The 11,668-nt window shown below is 43.3% G+C and overlaps 1 protein-coding gene across 1 annotated transcript in view; it reads right to left on the reverse strand.

Annotated features, from left to right (window-relative positions):
- The window catches only part of TMEM9B (TMEM9 domain family member B), a 242,560-nt gene that overhangs the window by 150,826 nt on the left and 80,066 nt on the right, over positions 1-11,668 (reverse strand). The gene's annotated exons all lie outside the window — the stretch shown is intronic.

Genomic DNA, 11,668 nt, shown 5'->3' on the forward strand with positions numbered 1-11,668 from the left:
CACACTCACTAACACTAACACACACACTCACTAACACTACACACTCACTAACACAACACACTCACTAACACACACACTCACTAACACACTCACACACTCACTAACACACACTCACTAACACACACTCACTAACACACACTCACTAACACTAACACACTCACTAACACTAACACACTCACACTAACACACTCACTAACACACACTCACTAACACACACTCACTAACACTAACACACTCACTAACACACTCACTAACACTAACACACACACTAACACTAACACACTCACACTAACACACTCACTAACACACACACTCAAACCCTAACACACACACTCACTAACACACACACTCACTAACACTAACACACTCACTAACACACACACTCACTAACACTAACACACTCAAACGTTTTTTGTGTGTTTTTTTTTTAATCCCCCCAGCCTCCTTACCTGTGGGAGAGCTGGGGGGATTCCCTGGGGTCCAGTGGTGTTGCTGGCCCTGCTGTCACCCGGCTGGCTGGCGGGCGCGCGAGGGAGCACTGTCCCCTGGGTGCTCCCTCTTCAGCTCCCTCGCGCGCCGCGTACTGATGCCGGAGCCGGAAGATGACGTTGTCAGGATCGGGACAGGGATCCAACACGCAGAGTACAAACAGTAGCCAGATACGTATACCGGACCTTAGAATGGCCGGACTAACGTAAGTAGTACCGTATAGAATGGTCAAAGACAAGCCGAGGTCGAGGGTAACAGAAGACAGGTAAGCGAGAGACAAGCCGAATCAAGGGTAACAGAGATAAGCAGAGTAAGGTAAACAAGCCGGGTCAAAACCAAAAGAGATAATAGAATACACAAGCACTGAGTGACTAGAACAAGCTAGAACCACGACAGGGCAATGAGCTAATGAAGGAAGCTCTGTTAAATACCCTGTTCAGAGCAGTAACCACACCTCTGAGACGTCCTGATTGGTCCTGCAGCAATTGACTGACAGGTCGATCCGGGGGAGTGTCCTGATGATGACTTCCTGCCTAGATGGTGTAAAAGGCAGTCACTCCCTCGCGGCCGGCCTTGCATGACCGGATAGACCGCGGGGAAGGGAGTCATCAGACCGTCTGGATGGTGGAACAGCTAAGTCTCTACCTCTTTTGGAGGTAGAGACCACAGGTACCCTGACAGTACCCCCCCTCTCAGATACGCCCACCGGGCGGAATGAACCGGGACGAGATGGGAAGCGAGAGTGATACGCCCTGCGGAGACGGGGAGCATGAACATCCTCCTGAGGTACCCAACTCCTCTCCTCAGGACCATATCCCTTCCAATCAACCAGATATTGTACTCTCCCCCGGGAGATTCGAGAATCAATAATAGAGTTGACCTCATACTCCTCCTGACCCTCCACCTGAACGGAGCGAGGAGGGGCTATTGTGGAGGAAAATCTGTTACATATGAGTGGTTTCAGCAATGAAACGTGAAACGAGTTCGGAATGCGTAAGGTATTAGGAAGAGCTAAACGATACGCAACCGGATTGATACGGGTCAGCACCCTGTAGGGTCCAATATAACGAGGAGCGAACTTCATGGAGGGCACTTTTAAACGGATGTTCCTCGTGCTCAGCCATACCCTATCACCTGGAACAAAGACCGGAGCCGCCCTTCTACGTTTATCAGCGTGTTTCTTGACCAACATAGAGTTGTGCACAAGGATTTGTCGAGTTTGATCCCACAACTTCCTCAAATTGGCAACATGAACATCAACCGACGGCACCCCCTGGGAAGGAGAATCCGAAGGAAGAATAGACGGATGAAAACCATAATTCATGAAGAAGGGGCTTGAATGAGTAGAATCGCAAACGAGATTGTTGTGTGCAAACTCCGCCCAAGGAATCAAACCGACCCAATCATCCTGGTGTTCAGAAACAAAGCATCGTAAATATTGTTCAATTTTCTGGTTGGTACGTTCAGCAGCTCCGTTAGACTGAGGATGATAGGCAGAAGAAAAGTTTAATTTAATACCAAGTTGAGAGCAGAAGGACCTCCAAAAGCGGGAAACAAATTGGGAGCCTCTGTCCGATACAATTTGAGAGGGTATCCCATGCAGGCGAAAAATCTCCTTGGCGAATATCTCTGCCAATTCGGGAGAAGACGGAAGTTTAGGCAGGGGAATGAAGTGTGCCATCCTAGTAAACCTGTCAACCACGGTGAGGATAACAGTCTGTCTTTTAGAGATAGGTAGATCGACAATAAAGTCCATGGCCAAACAGGACCATGGTTTCTCTGGAACCTCCAAGGGTTGCAGGAGTCCACATGGAAGCGTATGGGGTTGTTTGGTTTTAGTACAAACTTCACATGCAGCGATGAACTCCTCAACATCCCTCCGTAAAGTAGACCACCAGAAGTCCTTAGAGATCAAGGCGTAAGTTTTGCGAATACCAGGATGTCCCGCCATCTTGCTATTATGTAAACACTGTAAAAGTTCCAGTTGAAAAGCAGGAGGAACGAAATGACGACCCGCAGGGGTCTGTTTAGGTGCGAGATGTTGCAACTTTATGATCTCGGCCAGTAATGGAGAATGAATCCTGAGATTCGTATTAGCAATGATATTGCACTTCGGAACTATAGAAGAAAGAACTGGTTCAGGTACAGTAGAAGGTTCATATTGGCGAGATAATGCATCGGCTTTAGAGTTTTTAGAACCAGGTCTGTAAGTCAGTACATAATTGAAGTGAGTCAGGAATAAGGACCAACGAGCTTGTCTAGAGGATAAGCGCTTAGCCTCCCCAATATATGACAAGTTTTTGTGGTCTGTCAAAATCGTAATAGGGTGTAGGGTCCCCTCCAACAAATGTCTCCACTCCTTTAAGGCTTTAATGACTGCTAACAGTTCCCTGTCTCCGATGTCATATCTGCTCTCAGCCCCAGAAAGTTTCCTGGAAAAAAAACCACACGGGTGTAATGGTTTATCTACCGCTAATCTTTGTGACAGAACCGCACCTACTCCTGTCTCAGAGGCATCGACCTGGAGTAGAAACGGCAAAGTCGTATCAGGATGGACTAATATTGGAGCAGAAGCAAAAAGTTCTTTGAGCCTCTTGAAAGCAGCGAGAGCTTCAGGAGACCACGTCTTAGTTTCTGCCCCCTGTTTGGTCATATTGGTAATGGGCGCAATAATAGACGAGTAACCCTTAATGAAGCGCCTATAATAATTGGAGAAACCAATAAACCTCTGAATAGCCTTCAGTCCCTTAGGTAATGGCCAATCTAAAATAGACTGGAGTTTGTCAGGGTCCATCTTAAAACCTTCCCCAGAAATCACGTTACCAAGAAAATCTATCTGAGACTGATCAAAGCTGCATTTTTCCAATTTACAGTATAGACCATGTTGCAGAAGTTTCTGTAATACCGCTCTGACCTGTCTATGGTGAGTTTCAATCTCCCTAGAGTGTATCAGTATGTCGTCTAGGTAGACAATGACACAATCATGTTGAAACTCCCTAAGTACCTCATTAATCAGATCCTGAAATACTGCAGGAGCATTGCAAAGTCCAAACGGCATAACTGTGTATTCATAGTGACCGTACCGAGTATTGAACGCCGTCATCCACTCGTGTCCCTGCTGGACTCTCACCAAATTATATGCCCCTCTGAGATCTAACTTGGTGAAGATTTTGGAGCCCTTAAGACGATCAAATAACTCGGTAATAAGTGGAATAGGATAGGCATTTCTGACAGTTATTTTATTCAAGCCTCGGTAATCGATACAAGGTCTCAGCGTGCCATCCTTTTTCTTAACGAAAAAGAACCCAGCCCCGGCCGGGGAAGAAGACCTCCTAATGAATCCCTTTTCTAAATTCTCCCGAATATACTCCTCTAGAACCAAGTTTTCCTGAACAGACAAAGGATATACATGGCCCCTCGGAGGCATAGTCCCAGGTAGAAGCTTAATTTTACAATCAAATGGCCTGTGTGGCGGCAAAGAATCGGCATTCTTCTTTTCAAATACTGCCTTTAAGTCTAGGTAAAGGTCTGGTATCTGTCTTTCTGTGGACTGAATAGGAGTCTCAGGTATGTTAACATTAGCTAATGGAGAAACCTTGCATAAACACCTATCCTGGCAACCCTGGCCCCACGAGAGTATCTCCCCTAACTCCCAATCGATAATAGGGTTATGTTTCTTCAACCATGGGTACCCCAGAACTATGGGAACGGAAGGGGATGAAATGAGCAAAAGAGATAAATTCTCCACGTGTAGGATACCAACATTTAAACTAATGGGTATGGTTTCACGAAAGATAACAGGGTCTAGTAGTGGTCTACCATCTATGGCCTCAACGGCCAAGGGTGTCTCCCTTAGCTGGGATGGGAAATTGTTCTTAATAGCAAAGGCTTGGTCGATAAAATTCTCAGCAGCACCGGAATCTATCAATGCCATAGCCCTTACTACTTCCTTCTCCCAAGTTAAGGAAACTGGTAGCAGAAGCCTGTGATCTTTATAATTAGGAGTAGAGGACGAAATAGAAACACCCAAGGCTTGTCCTCTAGAGAGACTTAGGTGCGAGCGTTTCCCGGACGGTTAGGACAGTTCGAGAGTAAATGACCCTTGGCTCCACAATACATACACAAACCCTCTCTTCTCCTGTACTGTCTTTCCTCCTCAGAGAGGCGGGTATAACCTATCTGCATAGGTTCAGGAAGCAAAGATACCGTGGAGTCAGGACTTGGAAAAGCGGGGGCTAACCTAAAAGAAGGTCTCCGGTTCCTCTCTCGAGTGTTCTGTCTCTCTCTTAAACGTTCATCTATACGAGAGATGAACGAAATTAAATCTTCTAAATTCTCAGGGAGTTCTCTGGTAGCAACCTCATCAAGGATTACTTCAGATAGGCCATTCAAAAATACATCCATATACGCCTGCTCATTCCACTTGACTTCTGACGCCAGAGACCTGAACTCTAGTGCATAATCCACCAGTGTTCGGTTCTCCTGTCTCAGGCGCAACAGTAATCTGGCTGCATTAACCTTTCTACCTGGAGGATCAAATGTTCTTCTAAAAGCAGCTACAAATGCGTTATAGTTATACACTAATGGGTTATCGTTTTCCCATAGTGGGTTGGCCCATCTCAGAGCTTTCTCAATAAGTAGGGTGATAATAAATCCTACCTTTGCCCTATCTGTAGGATAAGAGCGGGGTTGCAATTCAAAGTGGATACTAATTTGGTTTAAAAAACCACGACACTTCTCAGGAGCCCCACCATAGCGTACTGGGGGGGTAATGCGAGAAGAAGCACCCACTGTGGCTACCTCTAGACCTAAACTGACAGGAGAAACAGGGGTATTACGTATCTCCTCTGGTGGGTTATTGGCATGAGATAATAGAGCCTGTAGCGCAAGCGCCATCTGATCCATTCTGTGATCCATGGCTTCAAACCTAGGATCAGGAGAAGCCAGCTGACTGTTTGTACTTGCAGGATCCATTGGCCCTGTCGTAATGTCAGGATCGGGACAGGGATCCAACACGCAGAGTACAAACAGTAGCCAGATACGTATACCGGACCTTAGAATGGCCGGACTAACGTAAGTAGTACCGTATAGAATGGTCAAAGACAAGCCGAGGTCGAGGGTAACAGAAGACAGGTAAGCGAGAGACAAGCCGAATCAAGGGTAACAGAGATAAGCAGAGTAAGGTAAACAAGCCGGGTCAAAACCAAAAGAGATAATAGAATACACAAGCACTGAGTGACTAGAACAAGCTAGAACCACGACAGGGCAATGAGCTAATGAAGGAAGCTCTGTTAAATACCCTGTTCAGAGCAGTAACCACACCTCCGAGACGTCCTGATTGGTCCTGCAGCAATTGACTGACAGGTCGATCCGGGGGAGTGTCCTGATGATGACTTCCTGCCTAGATGGTGTAAAAGGCAGTCACTCCCTCGCGGCCGGCCTTGCATGACCGGATAGACCGCGGGGAAGGGAGTCATCAGACCGTCTGGATGGTGGAACAGCTAAGTCTCTACCTCTTTTGGAGGTAGAGACCACAGGTACCCTGACAGACGTCATCTTCCGGCTCCGGTTTCAGTGCGGTGCGCGAGGGAGCTGAAGAGGGAGCACCCAGGGGACAGTGCTCCCTCGCGCGCCCGCCAGCCAGCCGGGTGACAGCAGGGCCAGCCTCGGGGGGCCCGGAGGTGGCCGGCTCCTGGGCCCCCCAGCAGAAGAGGCTGGCCCTGTGGGTACATACCTGGGTCGCAGGGCGGCCGGGCCCCCTGGTGGGCCGGGCCCGGTCGCAGCCGCGACCCCTGCGACCCTGGTATGTACGCCACTGCCCCCATTGTATACCTTTGCCCCTATTCTGTGAAGCTACAGTGCCATATAGGAGACCATGCTATTTCAGTTTCTATAGTTGGAATTTTCATAGATGGTCATATGTCTGAATTTGTGGCATTATAGCCATCTCACTGTTCAAATAACCCCATAAAGGCCTTCCATTTGAGAAAGCAGGCACTCCAGGGTATGTTATTAGGCATATATTATACCTTAACTTGCCACCATGTTTTCACCAATTTATTTCAAATTTTGTGGTGAGAAAAAAAAATTCTTTTTTTTTACATACATGTTGCATTTTCGCTGGGTATTTCTTACATTTGATAAGTGCCACTGTCATAAATTCCCCCTAAGTATGCTCAGTTACCTCTTCTGAGTAAAACAATATGCCCAATGTATGACCCAGACACTATTTTGTGAAGTTACAGTGCTGTGAAAGAGATGTGATAAGTTCAGGTTTTTAAGTGTGAATTTACATGGAGAGTTTTAATGGGTCCGTATTCTATTTTTAAATATGTTAGCAGGCTGCTTTATCCAATTACACCAAAAAGGCATACTATTTCTTAAAGAAGACGCCCAAGGGTATTTCAAATGGCAAATTTTGAACCTTAGCGTGGGATAATTTTTCCGTTAGCTTGTATCAAGAGCAGTGGTAAAAAGCATTTTTTTCTGCCTTTTTGACACACAGTGAGTTTGTACTGTATATTTTGCAAACCTTATGTGTGCTATGGCTTTATAATACTTTATATGTTGCTCAGCTATGTTGTCTGAGTACAGCAATACCCCCGTATGTACCTTTGCCAGTTATATGGGGACGTTGAAGGGGCACATTTCAGACACAGCCATTGCAGGTTTTGTCAAACTTTGAATTTTTACGCTGTGTTGTTACCCCACTTTGAAGTTTTTTAGCAGGCTATATATTCCAACTATCCCATAAAAGCATACTATTTCTTAAAGAAGACACCCCAGGGTATTTCAAAAGGCATATTTTGAACCTTAGTGGGGGATCATTTTTCTGCTAGCTTGTACCAAGTGTAGTGGTAATAAGCATTTTTTCTGCTTTTTTGACACACACCGTGAGTTTGTACTGTGTATTTTGCAAACCTTATGTGTGCTACAGCTATATAATACTTCATATCTTGCTCAGCTGTGTCATCTGAGCACAGCAATACCCCCATATGTACCTTTGCCATGTATATGCGGACATTGAAGGGGCACATTTGAGACAAAGCCATTTAAGTTTTTTCAAACTTTAATTTTTACGCTGTGTCCATACCCCACTTTGGAGGTTTGTTTGTAGGTTAATTATTCCAGCTACCCCATAAAGCCATACCATTTCTTAAAGAAGACACCCGAGGGTATTTCAAAAGATGTATTTTGAACCTTAGCGTGAAATCATTTTTCCGCTAGCTTGTACCAAGTGTAGTGGTAATAAGCATTTTTTACTGCCTTTTTTACACACACAATGAGTTTGTACTGTATATTTTGCAAACCTTATGTGTGCTACGGCTATATAATACTTCCTATCTTGCTCAGTTATGTCGTCTGAGCACAGCAATATCCCCATATGTACCTTTGCCAGGTATATGCGGACATTGAAGGGGCACATTTGAGACACAGCCTTTTAAGTTTTTTCAAACTTTACATTTTTACGCTGTGTCCATACCCCACTTTGGAGGTTTGTTTGTAGGTTAATTATTCCAGCTACCCGATAAAGGCATACCATTTCTTAAAGAAGACACCCTAGGGTATTTCAAAAGATGTATTTTAACCCTTAGCGTGAAATAATTTTTCCGCTAGCTTATACCAAGTGTAGTGGTAATACGCTTTTTATATGCCTTTTTGACATACTCAATGAGTTTGTAAAATATATTTTGCAAACCTTATATGTGTTACAGCAATATAATACATCATATGTTGCTCCGCTATGTCATCTGAGTACAGCAATACCCCCGTATGTACCTTTACCAAGTATATGACAACGTTGAAGGGGCACATTTGAGACACAGCCATTCAAGGTAGAATTTTTACGCTGGGTCCATGCCCCACTTTGGAATTTTTTTAATAGGTTGTGTTTTCCATTTACTTCACAAAGGCATACCATTTCCTAAAGAAGACACCCCAGGGTGTTTCAAAAGGCATATTTGAAACATTACCGCGGTATCATTTTTTCGCTAGCCTGTACCAAGTGTAGCGGTAATACGCATTTTCCCCCTTTTTTAAACATTTTTTTAACTTTTTAAAAGTTTTTTTTAACTTTTAAAAAGTTTTATTTAGCGTTTGACAACTTATTTTACTATTTTAAAACTTTGTTTAAACTTTTGAAAAGTTTTTTTAACTTTTTATAGTTTTTTTTTAACTTTTAACCCCTAACTAGCCTAACCGTAAATCCCCAAATTTCCCACTAACTTCTACCCACCTTAGCTAAATAAATAAATATTTTAAAATATTTAAACAAATTAATTAAATACATTTAACCCCTGAGGATTAAAAAAAATAAAAGTTAACCCTCAGGGGTTAAAAGAAAAAAATCAGATCACAGTGAAATACTGTGATCTGTATTTTGATCAATGCAGGCAGTGATCAAAGGGCAGGGAAGGGGTTAAATTTTATTTGAAAGAGGTGAGGGGGGGTGGGATTTTGTAACTTAACTTTTTTTTTACAGCCAGAGAGAAAGATCAGCACCGATCTGTCTCTCTGCTGTTCACAGCTCACACCGAGCTGCAGAGAAACAGATCGGGTTTCACTGCAGCACGTGTGATCACTCTGACTCCCGGTCAGAGTGATCACATGGGCTGAATCAGTGAAACAGCCCATGGTAGTGTGCCTCCGATAGGGAGACACACTACAGAAAGATTAACCCCACGATTGCCACGATTGTGGCAATCAGGGGTTAATTTTCATTTTGGACGGAAATTTTCCGTCCAGCGTCCTTAAGGGGAGTGCTGCAATGACGGAAAATTTCCGTCATGCGTCCTTAAGGGGTTAAAGCACGTCATTACAAACAATTTAGGAATGTTAGGTGATGTATGCCCTTTATGGATTAAAACCAGACTCTGCATCAACTATGTAATTTTCAATGGGAGTTTTGCCATGGATCCCCCTCCGGCATGCCACAGTCCAGGTGTTGGTCCCCTTGAAACAACTTTTCCATCACTTTTGTGGCCAGAAAGAGTCCCTGTGGGTTTTAAAATTTGCCTGCCTATTGAAGTCTATGGCGGTTCGCCGGGTTCGCCCGTTCGCGAACATTTACGGAAGTTCACGTTCGCTCTACGCGAACGGAAAATTTTATGTCCGCGACATCACTAACATGATAAATAGCGAATTAGATCATAAACAGTGAATTTACGTTTTTGTTTATCTGAGTTCATTTTTTTCTGTTGTTTTTTTTAGTAAAGATTTTCACATACAGAAACAATTTAGACAGAGAAAGAACATTATTCAAATGTAAACAAGTCAAAACAATGCATCTGAATGTCGTCTCATAAATTGTGATTTGGGGTCCAGTACTGATATTATTACATTTTTGCGATTTGAAAGTTCATTGAGACCTTAGTAAATAACAACATGTACAAGTTAGGATGGTCATATACTAAAATCTAATAAAAAATAATATCCTTTGGTTGCCCTGGGATGGTGTGATAAGGGTTATTCTCATGAATCTTCCATCAGTGGTAGCAAAGGATCCTGTAACCTTTTAATTTCTCATCATCGTTATCCACAGGGATGTCAGCGACCTCGCGAGCAACATGGAATATTAAGCGGACAGATTACAGCTTCGACTCAGTAACAAACTGACATTTACACCGACAGGAAATGATTAACATGTCACAGCGCAGTCTGCGCTTCAAAGGATCCGCATTAACCCTTCACTTGCCCTCTTTGTGCATAAAATGGATTAGTTTGGTTATTGAGCTTTAAAGCCTGGTGGGGATTGTGAATTGTTGGGAGTTCAAATTTAATTCAAAGGAAATTTCAAATTTTAGACCGAAACAGGTGAATTAAAAAAAACATCCAAGTCAACTATTATTTCTATTGAAGGAAACAGCCCAGATAGGTGCTCACTCAAACCAGAGTTAGCAAAGTCTTCAGTGGCTCAATAGTAGCGAGAAGTATTTGGGCGCCAATCACAGATATCTGGCAGGTTTAATTGGAGGCAGGTACTATCTAACATAATGTGTCTGCTGCTTCTGTATGCTCTGCAGGGATAATGGAACGCAGAAGAAAGCCTCCCTGGTTGTCTGAATGACTGTTAGTGTTTGTGTGACTGTCAGTGTCTGTGTGACTGTGTCCGAGTGACTGTATCTGTGTCTGTTAGTGTCTGTGTAACTGTCCATGTCTGTGTGACTTTTAGTGTATGTGTGACTGTCAGTGTCTGAGTGTCAGACAGTGTATGTCTGACTATTAGTGTCTGTGTGACTGTCAGTGTCTGTGTGGCTGTCAGTGTCTGTGTGGCTGTCAGTGTTTGTGTGACTGTGTCTGAGTGACTGTATCTGTGTCTGTTAGTGTCTGTGTAACTGTCCGTGTCTGTGTGACTGTCAGTGTCTGAGTGTCAGTCAGTGTATGTATGACTATTAGTGTCTGTGTGACTGTCAGTGTCTGTGTGGCTGTCAGTGTCTAAATGACTGTTAGTTAATTTGATACTTTACTACGGGAAAGGCCCAATGTGTGCATGCGCATCAGGCTCCCCTTGCAATGACGTAGAAATCAGGTTATTTAATCTTTTCATTGCCTGGGGGAGGGTGTGGTGGCAGAAGGACTATACTGTTAGGAATACAGCTTTGTTTGGTTCTCGTGTTACAATGATGCGGCAAATAGTTAATTATTTTAACATTTATAGAATATGGAGATGCTCTCTATGGAGAATTTATAATTACGTTGTTTAACCAACAATGATTTTATAATTTTAAAGCCTTGTCGTTATGTCAGAACTTGTTTTTTCTGATTAATGTATTTACTTTGTGTCTTTAATTAGCAACAAACAAGTTACACAATATAATGAAGCGGTTAATTTAAACAGTAAGAATTTATAACAACACAGCAGACGGCCCATAAAAGGAAAAGATATTGTGTTCCTCAGAGTTGGGAAGTTTCCATTTTTTTTACACAGATTTTGCCAAATAACCATAATGATGAGAAATTGAGTTTTCCGGCAAAAAAACAATACTGAGAATAAAAAAAGGAGTGTAAGTTATTGGAATCCTTCGCATTATTGAACTGGGGTCAAAGGTTGAAAAACACGACCTCTTCTAACCCCTGACACGCTGAATCCAGTAAATCTTTAAAGCTTCTACTTTCAGCCTGTCTGTCAATTTTTTATTTTTTTTTACATTCTTTATTTGTGTTTGAGTGGTAGACAGTG

The sequence above is a fragment of the Pelobates fuscus genome, chromosome 12, assembly GCF_036172605.1.
Source record: "Pelobates fuscus isolate aPelFus1 chromosome 12, aPelFus1.pri, whole genome shotgun sequence".
NCBI classification, from domain to species: domain Eukaryota; kingdom Metazoa; phylum Chordata; class Amphibia; order Anura; family Pelobatidae; genus Pelobates; species Pelobates fuscus.